We start from the raw sequence: 18,845 nt of genomic DNA on the forward strand, positions 1-18,845 counted from the left end.
TTAGAATTCCCTCTGGATATATGCCTAGGAGTGGGATTTTAAAAAAAATTCTTAAGTTAATAAAAAATACTTAAAAAAAATAAGAAGACAAGCAACACATTCTGTCAAGTTATTTCCTATACAACTAATAAAAGATTTGTATCCAATATTAAAAACTACAGGAAAAAGAAAAAACCACAACAACAAGAAACGATGGGGCATATGGTCCTTTGAGTCACAGAAGAGGAAACTAGAATGGCCAAAACATACATGAAAAATATCTTAATCTCAATAGGGAAAAATGAGATTTTGAACCCATTCCATAGGCAACATTAAAATGCCTGATAATATTAGTGTTGGCAAAACTGTGAAGCAAACATAGATTCATACTTGCTGGTGGGAATGTTCGTTAGCATCACCATGTTGGATTGCAATTTCTCAAAATCTAGTAAGTTTGAGGATATGTGTATTTTATAATTCATCAGTTATACTTTCAAGAAGTTACCCCTCATCCCTGTCACACGCACACAAGAATGTTCCTGGCAATTTTATTTGTTAAAGCAAAAGGAAACATTAACAACCTTAATGTTCGTTATTGGGAGGATGAGTAAAGCATTTTTAGCATATTTATAGAGTGCATGCCAGAAAGCTCTAAAAATGGATGAACTAGAATGAGGGGTTTCATACGGAAAATCTGGGAAGCATCACGTTGAGCAAAGAGCACAAGTTGCAGAAGGATATGATCAGAATGATGCCAATAATTATTTTTTTAACTTGAAATAGTTCTATACGTTTTTTTCTGAATACTTAGAGGTGTTATAAAATTATGCAAACCTAGACTTGAAGATAGACACTAATCTCACAAGATACTAACCTGGAGAAAGGAAGGGTCCTCAGATGGACGTTGGGAGAGACATGAGTTTCAACTATATTTGTAATGTTTTTGTTCTTCACATTACAAAAAAATGAAGCATGAAAAGAAAAATGTTAAAATGTACTAAGTCTGTAAGAGTGTAAGTGTTTGTTATTTTTCTGCAAGGTTTTATTCTACGTTTGAAATATTAAGAATATAGAATGCCACTTCCTAGGTCTGTTTGAGAATTGCGGACTGATAATAAAACGGTGACATTTTAACATGCTTATTTTGCTCACACCGTATGCTTGATTTCAGGCTTAGCTGGCTAAGTCCCCACCTAACTATGGCCTCTTCAAATCTTGCAAAACCTAGCCTAAGTCTTGCCTCTTCCAGGCAACTTATGTTTTCCTCAGAGTGTTCCTTTTCAGAGGCAGGTTGTTCTTGTTTCAAGGAGCCAGTATATTCTACACTGTTATCTCCAGATAGTCCGCTAAAATCTCACAGGTCAGTTTTTAGACTTCCATTTAGCACTCTATTCAAATCATCAAATCAGCCTGGCTGCATCTGAGGGTCTAGAGTCCAGAGTGATCCTTCTTTGGTTCAGTTATAAGCCTCTGGCATAGGAGAGGGGTCCTGTAACTTCCACCAGCCTCTCTGCAGCCCTTTTACCAGGATTGCTCCCATTAGACCAGGACCCGGCTCCCCAGGCCTTCCGCCATTCCTGGTGCTTCTAAATGCTGAGCTCAGGGATTCTGCGGGCCCCACCGCTTCACTTCTTGGTACTATTTTCGTCTGTTGACTCTTAGGTTGAAACTTCCTCTGATCTGCTGAGTCAGATACCAATTCTCTACCCACTTTCGCTTTTCCAGCATGTGGCTGAAGTCGCTGACATGCTGATGCTTCCTCTCTCGACCCATCTGTCTTGTATTCCTTGTCAGCCTTTGCTTTCATTCTGGCTGGATTTTGTGTAGAATAAGTGATAAACGTCTGTGGTCTGTTCACCATTTGTCACCTGAAGCCTCCCTCAGGAAAGTAACTTCTCTGATTTACTTTGTAATGTAAAGGAGATCATAAAAAAGGACGTTTGATGGTTAGGATATGCTTTAGCTTCTGTAAGTCCTCATGAATTGCTGGATTTTCCCTCTTAATCAACCTTTAGGAGACAACTGGCTTGTCCAAATCATCTTGAGTAAATAGAATATTCACACTGTGGACTCTGAAGCAAGGTCACAGGTCTGTAGTCACACAGGGCTCTGCTCTCAGAAGGGTCCAGTGCTGGCTTTAATGCTCTGCTGTCCCTGTCTTGAAAATCCTAATATTCTGGGGACAAGTGACTCACATTTGTACTTTGTACTGGGCCTTGCAAATTATGAAGCGGATCCTTCTCTGAAGTGTAAAAACCCTGATGTCAAAGTATAGTTTGCAGGTTCACACAGTCTTGGGGCATCAGCTCGACCTTTCCTTTGACAAAGTCCCTGCCCGTTTAGCCAGTGCAGCTGCTGTTGGCTTATTACCAAAGATGGGTAAGCTCACTGCCTTCTCAGCTATTTCTTTTCTCTCTGGACCTCTCTGACAGAACATTCTATCTCACTCTGCAATGAAATACATATCTTTCATCTTATCTGTGCCCATTCCCTGTTTTATATGAATAATTTGGCCATTTGTATGTTACAAAACAAATACATATTTACATTTTTATTATAAAAGAAGTGCACATCTTGAAAATATTGGAAAATGATGAAAAACATAAAAGATAATAACCCAAGATCCCTTTATTGGGAAATTACCATTAATAATCTGTTACCACAGATATTCCTTTTCTTTTTCTATGCATACATAGTAATAATAACAACGATAAGAAAGACGGCTGGTTTATTTAGTGCTTATAATGTGCTGGGAACTGTGCTAAGTGTTTTAAATGAATTATTGCACTCAGTAGACAGATATAATTAGGGAGAGATGGACGTACACCACATGCATACATGTGAAGATTGTAGTGTATACCCAGCTTTTTGCTTTGTTTCATTTATTATTATATCATAAGCCCTTGTACTTGCAACAATGAGAGAATTTAAAGCAAAATGTATTTAGTACATGGACAGATAATGAAGGATCACTACACTCCTTTTGCGGAGTGTCACTTCTCCCCGTGAAGTTTTGGTTTCTTCTTTTGTAAAACACATATGATATAATACTTACCCTGCCTACTTTGCAGGATTATAGCAGCAATAGGAGGCCATCTACTTGACAGAAAAGGGGCAGAGGAGGAAACTTCCAGGCAAAAGGAAAAAAATAAAAACAGAGTCACTCTGCTGTACACTTGTAACTAATACACCATTGTAGATCAACTATACTTCAATAAACAAGTAAAACCAAAAGACCGCCACCACAGCTGAAGGAAGCAAAGCCCCTGTCTGTAAGTCAGGTTCACAGCACAGGGATGCTCTGGACCAGCTGGAGCCGCTGGCATGCAGTAAGGAAGGTGATGAGTTGCCCAGAAATCCATCCTGATCTTATCCTTAAGGAGCCCTACGACATTAAGAAAGACCAAAAGCAAAGGTTTTCTGCATAATACTGTTCGGTTATACTCGCAGGAAGTTGGTGGCGTGGTGGAGAAAAGTAGGTTTTCAGCTTCACCTATCAGCCATTATGTTCAATATTATTTTATGTTGAAGATGAATCATATAATTTTGGATAAAAGTGCATGCTGTGTATTTCTAATATTTCCAGAAGTGTCGGGGAAGAAGCAAAAAGAGTATTCCAACTTACAGGTTTCTATGTATATTATTATTTTGGGAAATGAATATAGATATGCACTAACATCAGTATTAACAGTTCCTTGTGACGGAGGCCTTGTGACATATACATAGTGGCTGTAAAATTCAACCACTCCTCACGAAGAGGATAGTAATGAAGTTGGGAAGATAAGATGGCCCTAGCAGAGGAAGCTGCATTGCCTCTTTCTCTTGAGTAAATTGTATCCATCCATCCATCCATCATTCCAACATTTATTGAGCACTTAATATTCATTCATTTGATTCATTCAGTCAATATTTATTGAGGGCGTACCACATGCCGGGCACTAATGCCAGGTTGAAAAAAAGTCCCAATATGCTTACCCTTGGAGATGTTGTGAAAATCAAATAAGCTAATATAGATAGAAAGTATATATGTATACCTTGACATGCTATTAAGACATGAAGGATTATTATTATCCAATCTTTAATATCACTGCTTTGTAATCCAGTGTTGTGATATTTTTCAGTGCATTGACAGGCACAGATATTTCCCAGGACTCTGCAAGCCTGCAATTAAGAAACGGGAAACATACATAAATATACAAGTTGACTAATTAGTCCTTAATTAGTTAGGAGATTGGGAATTGTAATCACCCTGAGATACATTGGTTAATGTCATAGAATGGAAAGAAGAGTTTTGCTATATTATATTATGTCAACATTTGCATAAAGATTTCATTAAAATACTTAATGAGACCTGCCAGTTCTGAGCCATGGCCAGCCAGCCAGTCATCTATGATCTCTTACTGGTCTTTGGCAATTTGGGCATCATGACAAGTGATCTTTCAATTCAGTCAAAGAAAACTGTAAAATTTTTAACACCTACGATATTCCCTTATTGACCACTTAGTTTATGCTTGTCTTGCATTTGAAGAGACTAAAGCACAAAGAGGCCAAGAAACTAGTTCAAGAACGTTCCTATGGACCCTAGGTTGACTGGATTATGCTTGGCTTTAAAACCCTTCGTTCCTAGACCTCTGCTCATCCCAACAGCCTGAAGAGGCCCAAGAATTAAATCATAGTTCTGCTGCCATTCTCACTCGCACTATGTCATGATCATTTCACATTTGTTTGTTTTTAATCCAAAGTCTCTGTGGCTTTCCAAACAAGATCAGAGAAAGTCTAAAAGAGAAGTTAATGGTTTCTGCATGGATATGTCTCAATTTCTTGAAAAGACTTAGTTGTTCGTCCCTTTGAACTTGCCTATTGATTGGTTCTTTCCTCTCTGGTAGTATTTCAAGATAGTGGAATGGAACATTGATATCCTGAGTAAGGTAAAGCCGAGTGATTCTTTGTTTTTAGCTTCTGTTGCTCCATGAAGCTTGAATAATCACTGGCTCAACATAACTCCTCCCAAAGAAAAGTCCTGTCCTTGTGATTTTGTTACGAAATATGTATAGAGCTGCTGCCAGAGGACCTTGGCTTCCAAGTGGCTGCACCACTGTGTTGTTTATTTCCTTGCTCCAGGAACTGGCTCTTGGGTTTTCACATCGAAATTTGGTTTGTTCATGATGTGCACTCGTGCTATCCAAATTAGAAGAGACTAATGCAAACTCTGGGATATCTATTTACTACTTTAAAATAAAAAATAAAAATCATTATGAGAGTATAAGAGTCTTGAGTCTTCTGGTGAACATGATTTTTTCTGAAGCAGCAAGCCAAAAAAATCTGGGGTTTCCTTAATGCACTTAGGTGCATCTTAATGGCTCTCAGCATCAGGGTATATCAGCACTAGATACAATCCTGTTTAAAACAGAAAGATACCTATCAAGGGGGCTGGATATTTAAACTTCTGATCAAAAGTCTCTTCTTTTGGACAGTGTTGGAAACTCTCGATTATTACTGTCGGCCTTTTGTGACCTTGTGTTGACTCTGTGCTGGTGATGGTAAGGAAAGAGAAACTAGGATCATCTTGAGTTACTTGAAATACTGCTGCATCTCCTTATCAGTTCTGTTTCCCTTTACACCCTTGCTTTTTCACTCCCATTTTAGTTCATTAATCTTTTACGTGCTCTTGGTCTTTGAACTGGTCTTGGATTTCTCAGCTACCTTTGGTCCTCTCTAGGACTATGTCTTGGACATACCATTTCAATCCATCTTTCTGGTCTTGACTTTACCCTTTAGGACCCAACTTCCCCCAAATGGCCTAAATAACTGGTGCTGCCTTCGATTTCTAGTTAGGTACCCATGGAGGAGGCAGGCAGTCCTTCCCTTCCCTCTCCCAAGATCCTTCTTGTACTAGGCTCCTTTAATCTAAGCAGTCTTTCTTCACATACATTCAGAACTCTTGACTTTCACTAGAGTTTCTTAGATGTAAGAGGACAGCTGGTTAGATCACCAACATCTTCTTCCGTCTTTGCCCTGAGAGGTGGATCAGTTGCACACCGTCTTCTGAAGCTGTCCGGTCTCATTTGTTACGTAATTTCACTTGGCTCTATCTCAGAGTTTAGGGATGCCCTTTTTCTGCCCTTATGCCTTTTAATAATTGGGACATGACCTTTGAGGACATTCCTTTGCACTTTAAAGTGTTTCATGCCCATTTTTTTCATCTCCTTCCAACAGCCCCATGAGGTGGAGGTTACCATGGAGGAAATACCTCATTTTGGCAATTTTTTGGATTTCCCCTTACATCTGTGGTATTGTGACTTGGCTGGAAAAATCAGAGTAACTGACAGAGGCCAGCTAGTCCCTTTAGACAAGGAGAGTGAGGAAAGCAAAAGAAACATAAAAACAGAATTAACAACGAACGCCCAGTTTACAGAGGGACAAAAGCTGGACATACAGCAGGGCCCAGCACATGTTACATAAGCCTCAGAGAGAGAGTCTCTTGGCCAAAGCGCATGCAGCCAGAACCCTTGCCAAGGGCACACTCAAATGAGGCTGTGGATACGCAGACAGCGTTGCTGGTGAGCTACTGGCACGTTGTTGGTGTTTTCTGGGCTCCTGGAAAGACTTTCTCAGAACTGTTCCTAGAAAGAACGATGAATTGTTCTTCAACAGCCAAGGCCTGGCTTTGATGTGACTGCTCTGAGCAGGCCTTGGTTGCAGGGCTATGCAGAGACTCACCTGTCCGTACCATTCAGGCATCACACCTGGGCCCCTATCAAGTGACTGCTGTGTCCTCCTCCTCTCACTGCTTCTTTCACTCCAGGTGACATTTACCCCAAATTAGGCCCCCAGCTCGCCCGTAGAGCTTGACAGTGACTTTGGGAGATGCATGCTGGGGACTCCCGCTGCCTCCTTAGGGGAGTTATTACTCCTTCCTTCTCTAAGCTCTGCGTGGCTGGCTGGTCTCTCTGCTTCTAGCTTCCATTCTCCCTTACTCACAAACACACTGCAAGATTTAACAATCAATATCCTTGGTCATACGACGTCCCTGTTCGTAAATCTTCGGTGGCTTTTCATTGTAGGTGCCAGGCTGTGCATCCTGGGTATGGCAACCTAGGCTCCTCGTGATCTAGCGCTGAGCTCCTATGGCATGTGGCCTGAGTATCTCTTTTGGGAAAAATGATTCCTTGTTACATGTGGTGCTGCTTGTGTGTGAGCATCTCTCTTGCCCAGCTTTAAGCCTCTGGAGGATTAGGTCCACATCTGCCTGTCTGACCAAACCTGACACTTCTCCCGGCACCAACCAGAGCACCTGAATCAGGGCAGTTGCTTAGCGAGTATTTGCTGCATGCAATAAAGAATGAATGATCTTCATGAGTGACATTTTCAGTCTGAGCAAAGCATCAGATCTGGTGTTGGATGACTGATTTTTTTCTTGCATATGCTTTTGTTTGGGGAATTTTTTTTTTAAAAAGCAGGGGAGTATAAAAGAATAATGAAAACAGAGTATCATGCACCCATTATCCCAAACTGAACCATTGGTAACATTTATTTTTTTCATGTTTGCTTTAGATTTTTAAAGAAAGAAATAAAACATTCCAGATTAATATGATCTTTTGTCTCATATCTCATTCCTATTCTGCTTCTATCTCTTCTCAGAGGTAAGTACTATTATGAGCCTTCTGTGAATGCATTTTATGTTTACTTATACTTTTATATACAAATATATGCATCAGCTGATTTACAGCAGAAGTTAAATTACGGCCCATGGGGCAAACCCAACCCATGGCCTGTTTCTCTAAAGACTGCAAACAAAGAATGGTTTTTACATTTTAAAGAGCTGTTAAAAAGAAAAAAAAAAAAAACAAAAAAACAGCAACACAAAAGAATAACATGTGATAGGAATCATATATGGCCTTCAAAGCCTAAAATATTTACTGTTCATCTTTTGCAGAAAAAGTTTGCTAACCCCTGAAATAGAATGTTGACTTTAAGTTATAAAAGGGTATTTACATCCTACAATTATTCTGAAACTTGCTTTAATATTCAGCCCTATATTTCTTGAATTCTATGCTTGTTGACATATGTACCTACTTTTACTCCTTTTAATGGTTGCATGATATGTCATCATATTAATGTAGCACACTTTTTTTATTGACGTATAGTCAGTTTACAATGTGTCAATTTCTGGTATACAGCATAATGTTTCAGTCATACATACATTTGTTTTCATATTGCTTTTCATTATAGGTTACTACAAGATATTGAATACAGTTCCCTGTGCTATACAGAAGAAACTTGTTATTTATCTATTTTATGTATAGTAGTTAATATTTGCAAATATTGAGCTCCCAATTTATCCCTTCCCACCCTCTTTCCCCCTAGTAACCTTAAGTTTGTTTTCTATGTCTGTGAGTCTGTTTGTGTTTTAGAGATAAGTTCCTTTGTGTCTCCTTTTTTTTTAAGATTCCACATATGAGTGATATCATATGGTATTTTTCTTTCTCTTTCTGGCTTGCTTTACTTAGAATGATGATCTCCAGGCCCATACATGTTGCTGCAAATAACATTATTTATCCTTTTTTATGGCTGAGTAGTATTCCATTGTATAAATATACCATAGCTTCTTTATCTAGTCATCTGTTGATAGACATTTAGGTTGTTTCCGTGTCTTGGCTGTTGTATATACATAGAATGTAGCACACTTTTTGTATTCATTCTCCTGCTGGACGGGCAGTTGCATTGTTTATACGCTTTTCACTATTAACAAAGTCAAGAAACATCCTGTATCTTGTATAAATGAGAGTTTCTCAAGGGCTGTGTCCCTGGAGGTATAATCATTGGCTTATAGGGAATGTACATACCTTTTTAAAATATTTTTTTAACTTTCTTTTTTTGGGAGGGGAGGAGGTAATTAGATCTATCTTTTAAAAAATTTTATTTATCTATTTACTTTTTAATGGCAGTACTGGGGCTTGAACCTAGGACCTTGTGCATGTTAAGCACGTACTTTACCACTGAGCTATACCCTCCCCCCTGGGAATATGCATTCTTAAGAGTTGGAACAGAATCAAACTATTCTTGGCAGTAGTTGTAAATATTTCAACACTTACCTTCACTTTGAGGTATATTCTTCATTCCTACAACCTTCAGCTTTACCACTGTCCCAGCAAATGGAAAAGATGGCCCCTGCCCTAATGGCCTTCAGTTTTCTACTGCCTTCCTGTAGCAGACGAAACATCGGAGGCAGAAGACTCTTTACAGAGCTGTAAAGTGCGAGAAAAATGAGAGCGGTGTGACTTTAAAGAGGTTGCCTGCCGGGACATCAAGAAGGACTCCTGGCGGACTGAACAGAAATGACGTAGGCAGAAGGCACTCTCCGGGGGACTTTGTCAAAAGAATGCTGAACGGCATTCCACTTCAAACAACGTCTGGTGACAGGTGTTCTGCTCTGTGCCGACTTTGTCCACCCCCTGTCCCCCCCCAGCAGGTGCTGTCAGTGAGCACTGTGGTCGGGGACCATTTCCCTCCAGGTCTACAGCTCCAGGAACAAAGACTGGCAGGCAGGGCCCCTGTGAGGCCAGTTGTGACTGCCCCGAAGAAGCGTGTTTTGAGGACTTATTGTGTGCCTCATCCTGAGCCACTGGCTGAGATCACAGCAAGGGAAAGGGACACATGGGAAAGACAGTTTCCGTTGCTAGTGGTCTGAGGACTGCCTGGCTGGAGAACCACTAAGTGCTCAGTTCGCATCTCCATTCTATGCCCAGTCGCTTTCTTCTCACTGACATGGTCTCTCTGTCCTTCTCATTAACATGAGCTTCTTACTAGTCTCTCAAAATTCAGCTCAAATCTCTTGTCACCCTGTCAGGCATTTGTGAGCTGTTGCCTCCCTTGCCAGCCCAAGATTCCTGGAAGAATTGGAATTTCCTTGAGTCCTCATGTGCCTGATACAGCCTTCTTCCCTGGCATCAGCTCAAGGGCATTATGCATTTTCCTGGGTTCTTCATTTCGTGACAAGCCTTGGAAGCCAGGCACTATGTCATATCCAGTTTTGTACCCAATCTCTCTACAAAGCACAGTGTTTGGTCTTAGCAAGTCCTCAGTTATGAGTAACAAGTTTACAAAGTTAGCTGAATTGCAAAGGGAGAACCAACACACTGGTAAATGGGACACTTTCATGGGAGGTTGCCTGTGAACGGGCTCTCCAGCTGCTAATGGTGGAGCTGGAACGCAGCGGATGGCTGCAATCTGACTGAATTAAAATTTATAATAAACTACATGGACTTAGGAAAGAGCACCTCTTCCTGTGCTCAACTCTAAACTATTAGCCTGCATTATACATGCCATTAAAAAAGAATTCTTTTGGATTGAGAGCACCTTTTGAAAAGAAGCTGCAAGCCTGGAGAGTTTGCAAAGTGTTAGAGACCCAGCATGGGTTTTTGTTACTTAGTTCAAAGGACATTAGCCAGAACCATCCTATGTCAATTCAGGATTCGTTCTCCATGCCAAATAGGAAGCAGGCACTCAAGAGGACCAAGAAAGGAGACTCAACACACCTTGATTCTTTTTTGTCTCATGGCCCTTTTCACACATCCATTCTCCTTTACACCTCTCTTGTACCCCAATGATTTGGAGGGCACTTTCTAATACTCTTCTCCTTCAAAGAGGGCTGAAAACGCAAGGTGTGGGGGTGTGCCTTGCCCTAGACATTGTGTAGACAGCATTAATCACAGATATCTTTCCTTTTGAATCAGGATAGAATCTTGAAATCTTTCCTGGCAACCATTATCAATCAGAGGTTGCATAAAAACTGTTTCCATTCTGTGTTCTGTAGACTTAGGGCTGTAGGAGATGCCCGCTAAATGTCAGATTGGATCCCGTGAAATGATCATTTTTCATAATGATTAAAAATGGTCAAAAATGGAGGATTTCATACATTTCAACCTAGAGAAATTTGATGGCTTGACCTCCTGTTCCAGAGTTCTCTGAGTAGACATGCAAGAGGATTTCTTCATAATGTGACTCAGGGACTTTCCTGGATCTTTTGCCTTCTAGTTCCACAAACATTTTCAGCGAACAAATCGCACCAGTTACTATTATTGACACTTTAAAAAAAATGTGAGGAAACTGACATGCAGGAAGTTAATTTGTTCAAGGTCACAGAGAGAGTGCTGAGCAGAACTGTTAATGGAACCTGGATCTCTGACTTCTTGTTTCTTCCATGCCGCCATTCTTTTCTTCCATTGTTTATTTTTATTTGTTTTTCCATTCCACCATGCTTGTTCTTAGTATCTGTAAAGAAATGATTCTCCTACTGAGACCCACCCTATGCCTTGATTTGTATTTCACTCTTATTTTCTTTACATGTTCCTCTTCTCTTTTTTAGAGAGCTGCGAGTGAGGACCTATATTCTACTGGACCTTTTCCCCATTACTTGGAGCAGAGCAGACCTCTCTCATTTCCTGCTCATGTTCTGAGTCATAGCAATACTTCGATTCCGTTGTCCAATTCAGAGAAACCTCTGAGTTGTCCTAAACCCTTCTCTGCCTCACTCCACACACAGTCAAGACCTCTTTCCTACACATTTCTTCTCCTCACAATTACCGTAACTTCTCAGCATCCGTAGAAGCTCAAAAGCACCTTAACTATCTCCAGATGCACGTCCCTTTGGTTCAGTCTTGCACAGTCACTAGAATATCGTCCAAAAAAATAGAGCTCGGATACATCTCTGGTTCTTACAGGTCTTCAGGCTTTCTGTCAGCTGTGGGATGAAGTCCGAATGCCTCAGCACGGCCCCCCAAAGACTTCTTCACCCTGGGCTGCTTGCTGGGTCTGCCTGGTAACCCTCACTCCCCCCAGGGGTAGGCTAAGCGCCAGTGTCTCCATCCTTTAACACAAGAAGCATTTTGGGGACTCTGAACTTTCGTCCTACCTAAGTAAAAACTTCCTTCATAAGGGTGATACAAGGATCTGATGCGAAATCGTGTACAGTGTGACTAGACTGGTGACTGGCTTATGGGAAGTGTGCCATACATTGTGTCCTTTTCTCATCGAGAGTTTTTCCTAAGTTTGCAACTTGTTGTGAAATTTAAAGTGCTCTGCAAATACTGCTTATTCTTTATACCTGTTTGACATCTAGGGACAAGATTGGCTATTCAGTTATGCTTTAAATAAAACCAAACCCATGAGCGGGTCTTTCTGGGGTTGCTACTCAATGTAGTAATAAGAGGGAATGCAGAATAGATCCCAGGAAGTCTTTCCTTGTTTTTCCCCAGTTATCACACTGTATCTGATAGCTCTGCTCATTTTACTACTATCAAAGATCATTGCCAATATTAAAACATACAGAGGGAGAAACTGCAAAATGTTACCTTAAAGCGTTCGGAATTTCATCAGGCAAGATTTGGTGCTTAAAAATGGCACTCATTTGTTAGGATAAATAAATACACCAATAAGGAACCGAATCAAAGGAGGTAACTGTTTTATAGGGTAAGATATGAAATGCAAAATTCTAATCCTAAAACGTAAGTGCAGAGCAGGTCCTCGGCTGTCACAGGCAGGCGCGTGGTTTTAGACTCTGTCATGTGTCACAGAGGTGCTTTCACTTCATCTCACTTAATCTTCATGGCAACCCTATGAGGTAGGTGTTAGTATCTTAATTTTGGTAGAGCATTAGGAAAGTAAATTGCTTTTTAAAACTCATGTGGTTAGTGAGGGAGCACTACAGTGCAACCTCAGGTCCCCTGAATTTGGAGGGACTTAAATTTCAGTGATGCTCCGTGCAGGAGAGGATGGGCTCTGGCAGAAGTCCGCATCACATGCCGGTCCAGATCAGCTCAGGAACACAGTGCATCCCAGAGTCAAATCATAATTCAAAAGTGCTTTCACAGCCAAACATTTTCCAATAAGTTTTTTTTTTTTTGGTATTGTTTTTTGTTTTTGTTTTGTTTTGTTTGTGAGAGAGGTAATTAGGTTTATTGTATTTTTTAATGGAGGTACTGGGAACCCAGGACCTTGTGCATGCTAAGCACGTGCTTTACCACTGAGCTGTACCCTCCCCCACCAATAATTTATTTTATGATGAATAATCAAGTTTGGAATATGAAGCCCCATTTAAATGTGTTCTCGTCACTTGATTCTCTGCTGAAACTCTGAAGCAGCAGAGCGTGCATTGTGAGGGGAGAAGAGGCAAGCGGTGTGTATGTGTGTGTTCGCGCGTGTGCATACGTGTGTTTTGGGGGTGATGTTGGCTTTGCATATGTGTGTGTTTGCAGGGCATGAGGTTAAAATGAAGGGACAAGAGGGGAATGAGAGAGATTTGTGTTCCCATGACTGGCAGAAATTTTGTTCCTGATGTGGGAACTTCAAGACGTTGTCTGTGCCTTACCCGCCCCCAATCCACCACCTGTTCAAAAAATCTCAATGACTGCTCATCTCAGGAGTTGTAACTGAGAACCTTAAAGTCTGAGAAATATTAGTGAACTTATAGGGCCTCTGAGAGGTAAAATGAGTAAACATGATGTCACTTTTTGATCCCTACGACTGAGATGTAAGACTTGGGAATCCCAGCCGTAGAAAATCTGAAATGAGGGGAACATTCCACAGGCTGGGCCTCATTTAATACGCACCAGAAGGATGCAGGGTTGGCATCTCCCGACCCACGAGGCCTCTCTTCACTGAAAGTTGTGACTTTTCAGAGTCAACAAATCGGCTAAGACCAGTTGTGTTAGTTTTCTATGCTCTGTAACAAATTACTGCAAATCTTCAGGCTTCAACCAACACCCATTTATTATCCACAGTTTCTGTGGGTCAGGGGTCAAGGCTTCACGTAACTGGAGCCTCCGTGCAGCGTCTCACAAGGCTGCAGTGAAGGTGTTGGCCGGGCTGCGTCCTCATCTGGATGTTGGGGTCCTCTTCCACGCTCGTACAGGTTATTGACAAATTACCTTTCCTTGAGGCTGTAGGAGTGAGGTTCTCAGCTCCTGCACTAGACACCGCCCCCCTTCACGGGCAGTTCACAGTACGGCTGTTCGCATCTTCATTTCCAGGAGGAGAGGGTCTCTCCTGCATTGAGTTTGTTCTTCCAGGGAAGACCTGGTCCTCCTTTTAAAGAGCTCACGTGGTAACCTGATAGGCCTACCCAAGACAGTCTCCTTTTTGATTAACTCAAAGGCAGCTGCTTAGAGACCTTAATTCCATCTGTAAAATTCCATCTGTTTTACCCCATTCTATTACTGAGAAGCAAACCACAGATTCTGCCCTAATTCAAAGGTAGGAAATTTCATATAAGCGTTGATACCAAGGGGTGGAGATCTTAGACTGCCTGCCACACCAGTGGATTCCAAACAAAGCGTATGTGTTCAAGTTGCACATGACCCATCAGGTGTAGGGAACACATGTTAGAACCTCAATTTGTAACTATTTTTTATTTCATCCATTTAAATTTTAATTTTTGTGTAATTTATGATGAATGCAACCTATTAGAAAATTTGTAGAGTATATAATTTATAACTATATCTTTTGAAGGGTGATTTTTTTTCTAATGAGAATAATAAAAAAATTTTTGGAGGCTGCTTACTTAAATAGATGGCCTGATAAGCTCAGTGTAGCATTGCTTTTGAGTTTCGAAAATTGATGGGCCAAACAAGAGCTGTCTATATGAAAGGCATCGCAACTCATCAGGTGTTGCTTATCTTGACTTTTGGTGTGCCCTGTAACTTTTTGTTGCAAACCAGACATGATGTATTGGGCGACAGGCCTTAAGTGTGCAGTTTTTTGTTAGTCTGGTGCGGAGCTGAGTTGTGTGTGATGTTTGGTGCAGCTGCAGGTGTTGGAGACTTCCAGTTCTTAAAGGAAGTCCTTGTTTTGTCTCCTTTGTTGTCTTTGGCTTCCCTGAAAACGCCTCATCTGATAGAATCTGATCGTTGCAGCTCTTTGAGTTGTAATTTGCAGTTACTGTGCTGGAGTCTTGTTGTTATAGTGTAAGGTGTGGGAAGGAGAGGGTTGTATAACCTTATGATTAAATATCGGTCTTGTGGAGAGCCCATCCCTCCAGGCTGTGACCTTAGCTTCCTTCTTCCCCATTCTCAGGTGACACAGGAAATCTAGAGGAGGCTGGAGTCAGAGAAACGGCTTCCTCCAGGAGGGTTAAAGCTTTGGTAAAGTCTTTTCCCTTGGAGAGTAGGCTTTGTTATGGAGAAGGCTCTGAGCATATTTCACAATATTTACTCTTCCCTCTGCCAGAAACACTGGAGGATCCTTCTTGACCCTTCACCATGAGAACTTGGTGAGCTTCCCAGCAATAAAACCCATAAAAATGTGGGCCTCTCTAAGACTCTGGCCTCCAGGAATTTCTCACTAATGAAATAGTCCACACCCAGATTCCAGTGATTTATCAGAACTGCCATTTAAATGTTCCTACCAGTTTACAGTTCTGTGGGCTTCTGCTCCAGGTGCTGAGATCTTGTCTGTGACTCTAGATCTGCCTGTCTCTCCAGATTTTGGGGGTGGCAGTTTGCCCTATGACCTCAGTTCCCCTTTGGGTCCAAGAAAAGTCCTAGATTTTCAGTTTGTTCAGCTTTTTCGTGCTGTAAGGATAAGAGTGATGAAGTGGAAACCATTAATTCTGTTTCTTTTCTTTTCTTTCTAAAATTTAATATGGAAACAAATCTGGAATCAGAGCTCTAGGTTTGACTTCCGTCTCCACCACTTACTGACTCTGTGACCTTGAGAAGTAATGTCATTCTTAAGATTGTGTGAGGATTACATACAGGTACGTAGGTAAGCGTGTAGCCTAGGATCTGGCACTGAGGGCTTGCTCAGTGACTGCTGGAAGTGACCCCAAGGTTCATCTACTCCAAATCTCCGCCTCATGCTTGAATTTCTTCTGTATTATCCCAGCTAGGTGACTGTCGAGCCTCTGCTTGAAAATCCTTAATGATGTGGAGCTCTGTCCAGAGAACCTCTGGGTAGCGCAGGAGATAGTGCACAGGAAACTGTGTGCACCATAGTGCAACGTGGGAGCTGCGCACAGTGTTCCCAGGGCTGGTGTGGGCCACGATGTGGGTCAAGATGCTTTTCACTAGGCAGGTCAGGGTAGGGTTCACAAAGATTTTTAGCTGCACATTGAGGGAGAAGGAATCTCCCAACATTTGCTCACGAGGCTGAAAGGCATTTTGGGAGAAGGAGCAGAATGACAGAAAAGGACCTAGAAGTGAAACCAGAGTGGAGAAGGAGGGCTGAGAGAGGGATGACTATGAGGTTATGTATGTTCTGAGTTCCAAGTGAGAAGACCTAAGGAGAGGTGGCTTTGAAATTCTTTCCCATGAGTTAATTTGAAATTAGACGTATTCACTCTTGGTCTGGCCTCACCGTGTTCTCTGTGTTGCTACCATACTCCCATGGCAGACACTGTAAGTTGACTACTCAGTACCTGTGATCTCCCTTTTTGCTAAAAACCGTGGTTTCACATGGTGCAGATTTCTTCCAGCCATGCAATGGATCATAATTGGTTTAAGGCTAAGCCAGGCATGAAGATCCTGTTCCCCTGCTCCCAGTAACCCTTGCAGTTAGAGAGTCCATATGAAGCGGTCTGGCATGAGGTGTAAGGGGAGGTTGACTGCAAGAAAACTTCTGATTTCCAGATAAATAGGACCCCTCCTCCTGTCACCATTCTTCCGCCACTTTTGTCTGCCTCGCAGGAGGCTCTGACGCTTGGACCAGCTCTCTCTGCCTTATGAATGTCTGCTTCCCAAATGCTTGTTAAGTGAGAAACTAAGACGCTGATTAAAGTCACTCTTAATAAGGTATTTTGCTTGTAGCTGAGTGCATTTCTAACATATATCTCATAATTCATATTTTAAATTTTCCTTCTTGCCTCATTCTATACCATCTTCATTTTTTTTCCCCCTGAAACCTTGCCCATTTAGATATTTGACACGCCCTGCTCTGATGTGGAGAGCGAGTCTGATGACTCTCACTTCTGCGTATTGGGAGGGATACACACATTATCTTGGAGGCACAACCCATAGAGTGAAAACAGAAACTTTCCTTCTATGATATGCTAAGTGGTGTTTAGTATGAGAGGGGGCCAGCAGAGAGAGGAAGAGGGCAGGGTACTGACATTTATGGGGAAGCAGGACTCAAAAGACCATAACAACTGAAGAAATCAGTGTAGAGTTCATAGCTAGGGCGGTGCCAGTTTATAAGACTTTCTAAGTAATCATGATATAAGACTTTTGAAAGAATCACGATAAGGTTCTGCAACACAGAAGTTAGCTGGAGCCACCCTATTCCTTGCACTTGGAGATAAGATTGCACAATGCCGTTTACATCACTCCTTGGATTCCTAAGGGGCAGAAGTTCTCCAGAAAGTCATATCTGGCTCTGAATTCTTGCCGCTCCTGAAGTTGTTTACAAATTCTGCTGCCTTCATGAAGGTGTTGCCTCTCTTCCCCTTGCCCAATAGCTGTAGAAATAAGCCTCTGTCCAGGATTTTTCAGAAATAAAACAAGAAAGAAAAAAGTAATAGAATTTATCCAAAGCACTTGAGTCTCTGGCTTTAACTGGAGGATTGGGGAGCCTGAGGTGTTTACCTCTGCAACATATACAACATCAAATTAAGAGAAATATTTGATTTGGTGAAAACTATCAGGTGATGAGGGAAGCCTGGGATTTTGAACTTCTTGTAGGAGCTGAGAATAGTGGGATATAAAAAAGAAAGAGTTAATCTTGGGAATCTCTTAGGGGTGGTAGATAAAAGAATGCAGAATGCTATGTAGCATTAATTTCTTAAATTTAAAAAAGAGGTTAATTAAATTCTACTGTGAATAGTATGGGCTGCAATTGGGGGCATTTTTCAGTCAGCTGGGGAGCCCTATGGCCCTCCCATAAATGATGCTGAAGGGATGGCCAAGGCTGAGGGTACGGGGTTTCCTTAAACCTGGTAGTGGGAAAATCCTTAAATTTTTGTTATCCCCTGTCTAGTTGCTCTGTTCACCTTTAGCTCTCTCTCCTCATTTTCCCCTCTTAGGTTCTTTCTTCTTCCCTTCCCTTTGGGAGAAGAAAATAATTGTCCCATTTTTCTCTGCCACTGCTTAGCTTTGGTGTCCTTTTTCCCAAACACTTAATCTATGTTGACGTAGGTGAGGGACTACCAGATCAAGTATATATATATATATATATATTTTTTTTTTTTGGTAATGCCTTTATTGAGATATAATTCCCATACCATAAAATTCTCCTATAAAAAGGTGCACAATTCAATGCTTATTTCAGTATATTCACAGAGTTGTGCAGCCATCATCACAGTCTAATTTTTAGAACATTTAAAATGTGTCCTCTTTATTCCCATTTTCTATCTGGAGTTGGGAAAAGGGATGCAGAATTTTAGGCACAATTACACGTGATAATAGTTGTGGTACAGTGTATGTTCATTTGACGACGCTTTAAATCAACATTACATAAAATATTGAATGGCTGTTCTGTTATACTTGTGGTAGGTTTACATAAATCATAAAAATTATGTTGTCTTTAAATATTCCTTTACCGCATCACCCTGGTAAAGTATTTTTAAATGATGACTGGCGCTTGTTCCTTAGTGTCCCTGAGCTACATTTCACAAGTGAAATGAAGAGGTTAGTGGGTTGTGAGTGGTGTGTAGCTGTTTGAGGACTGCAGTGCTCCAGCGCAGAAACTGCTCCATAGGTTTTGCGTGGGGCGCAGTAGGAGACAAAGCTGCTTTTGGCTTAATTTTGAGCAAATGTTCAAGGACTTAGGAGGCCATGAAGCTGAATAGGCTCTTTCTCACCTTTCAGAAAAAGGGGAGGATGAAAGAGAAATAGAACGCATATCGAGTGTCCTGAGGACACGAGATTCAGAGTCAC

This window comes from Camelus dromedarius, chromosome 20, assembly GCF_036321535.1.
Source record: "Camelus dromedarius isolate mCamDro1 chromosome 20, mCamDro1.pat, whole genome shotgun sequence".
In the NCBI taxonomy this organism is placed as follows: domain Eukaryota; kingdom Metazoa; phylum Chordata; class Mammalia; order Artiodactyla; family Camelidae; genus Camelus; species Camelus dromedarius.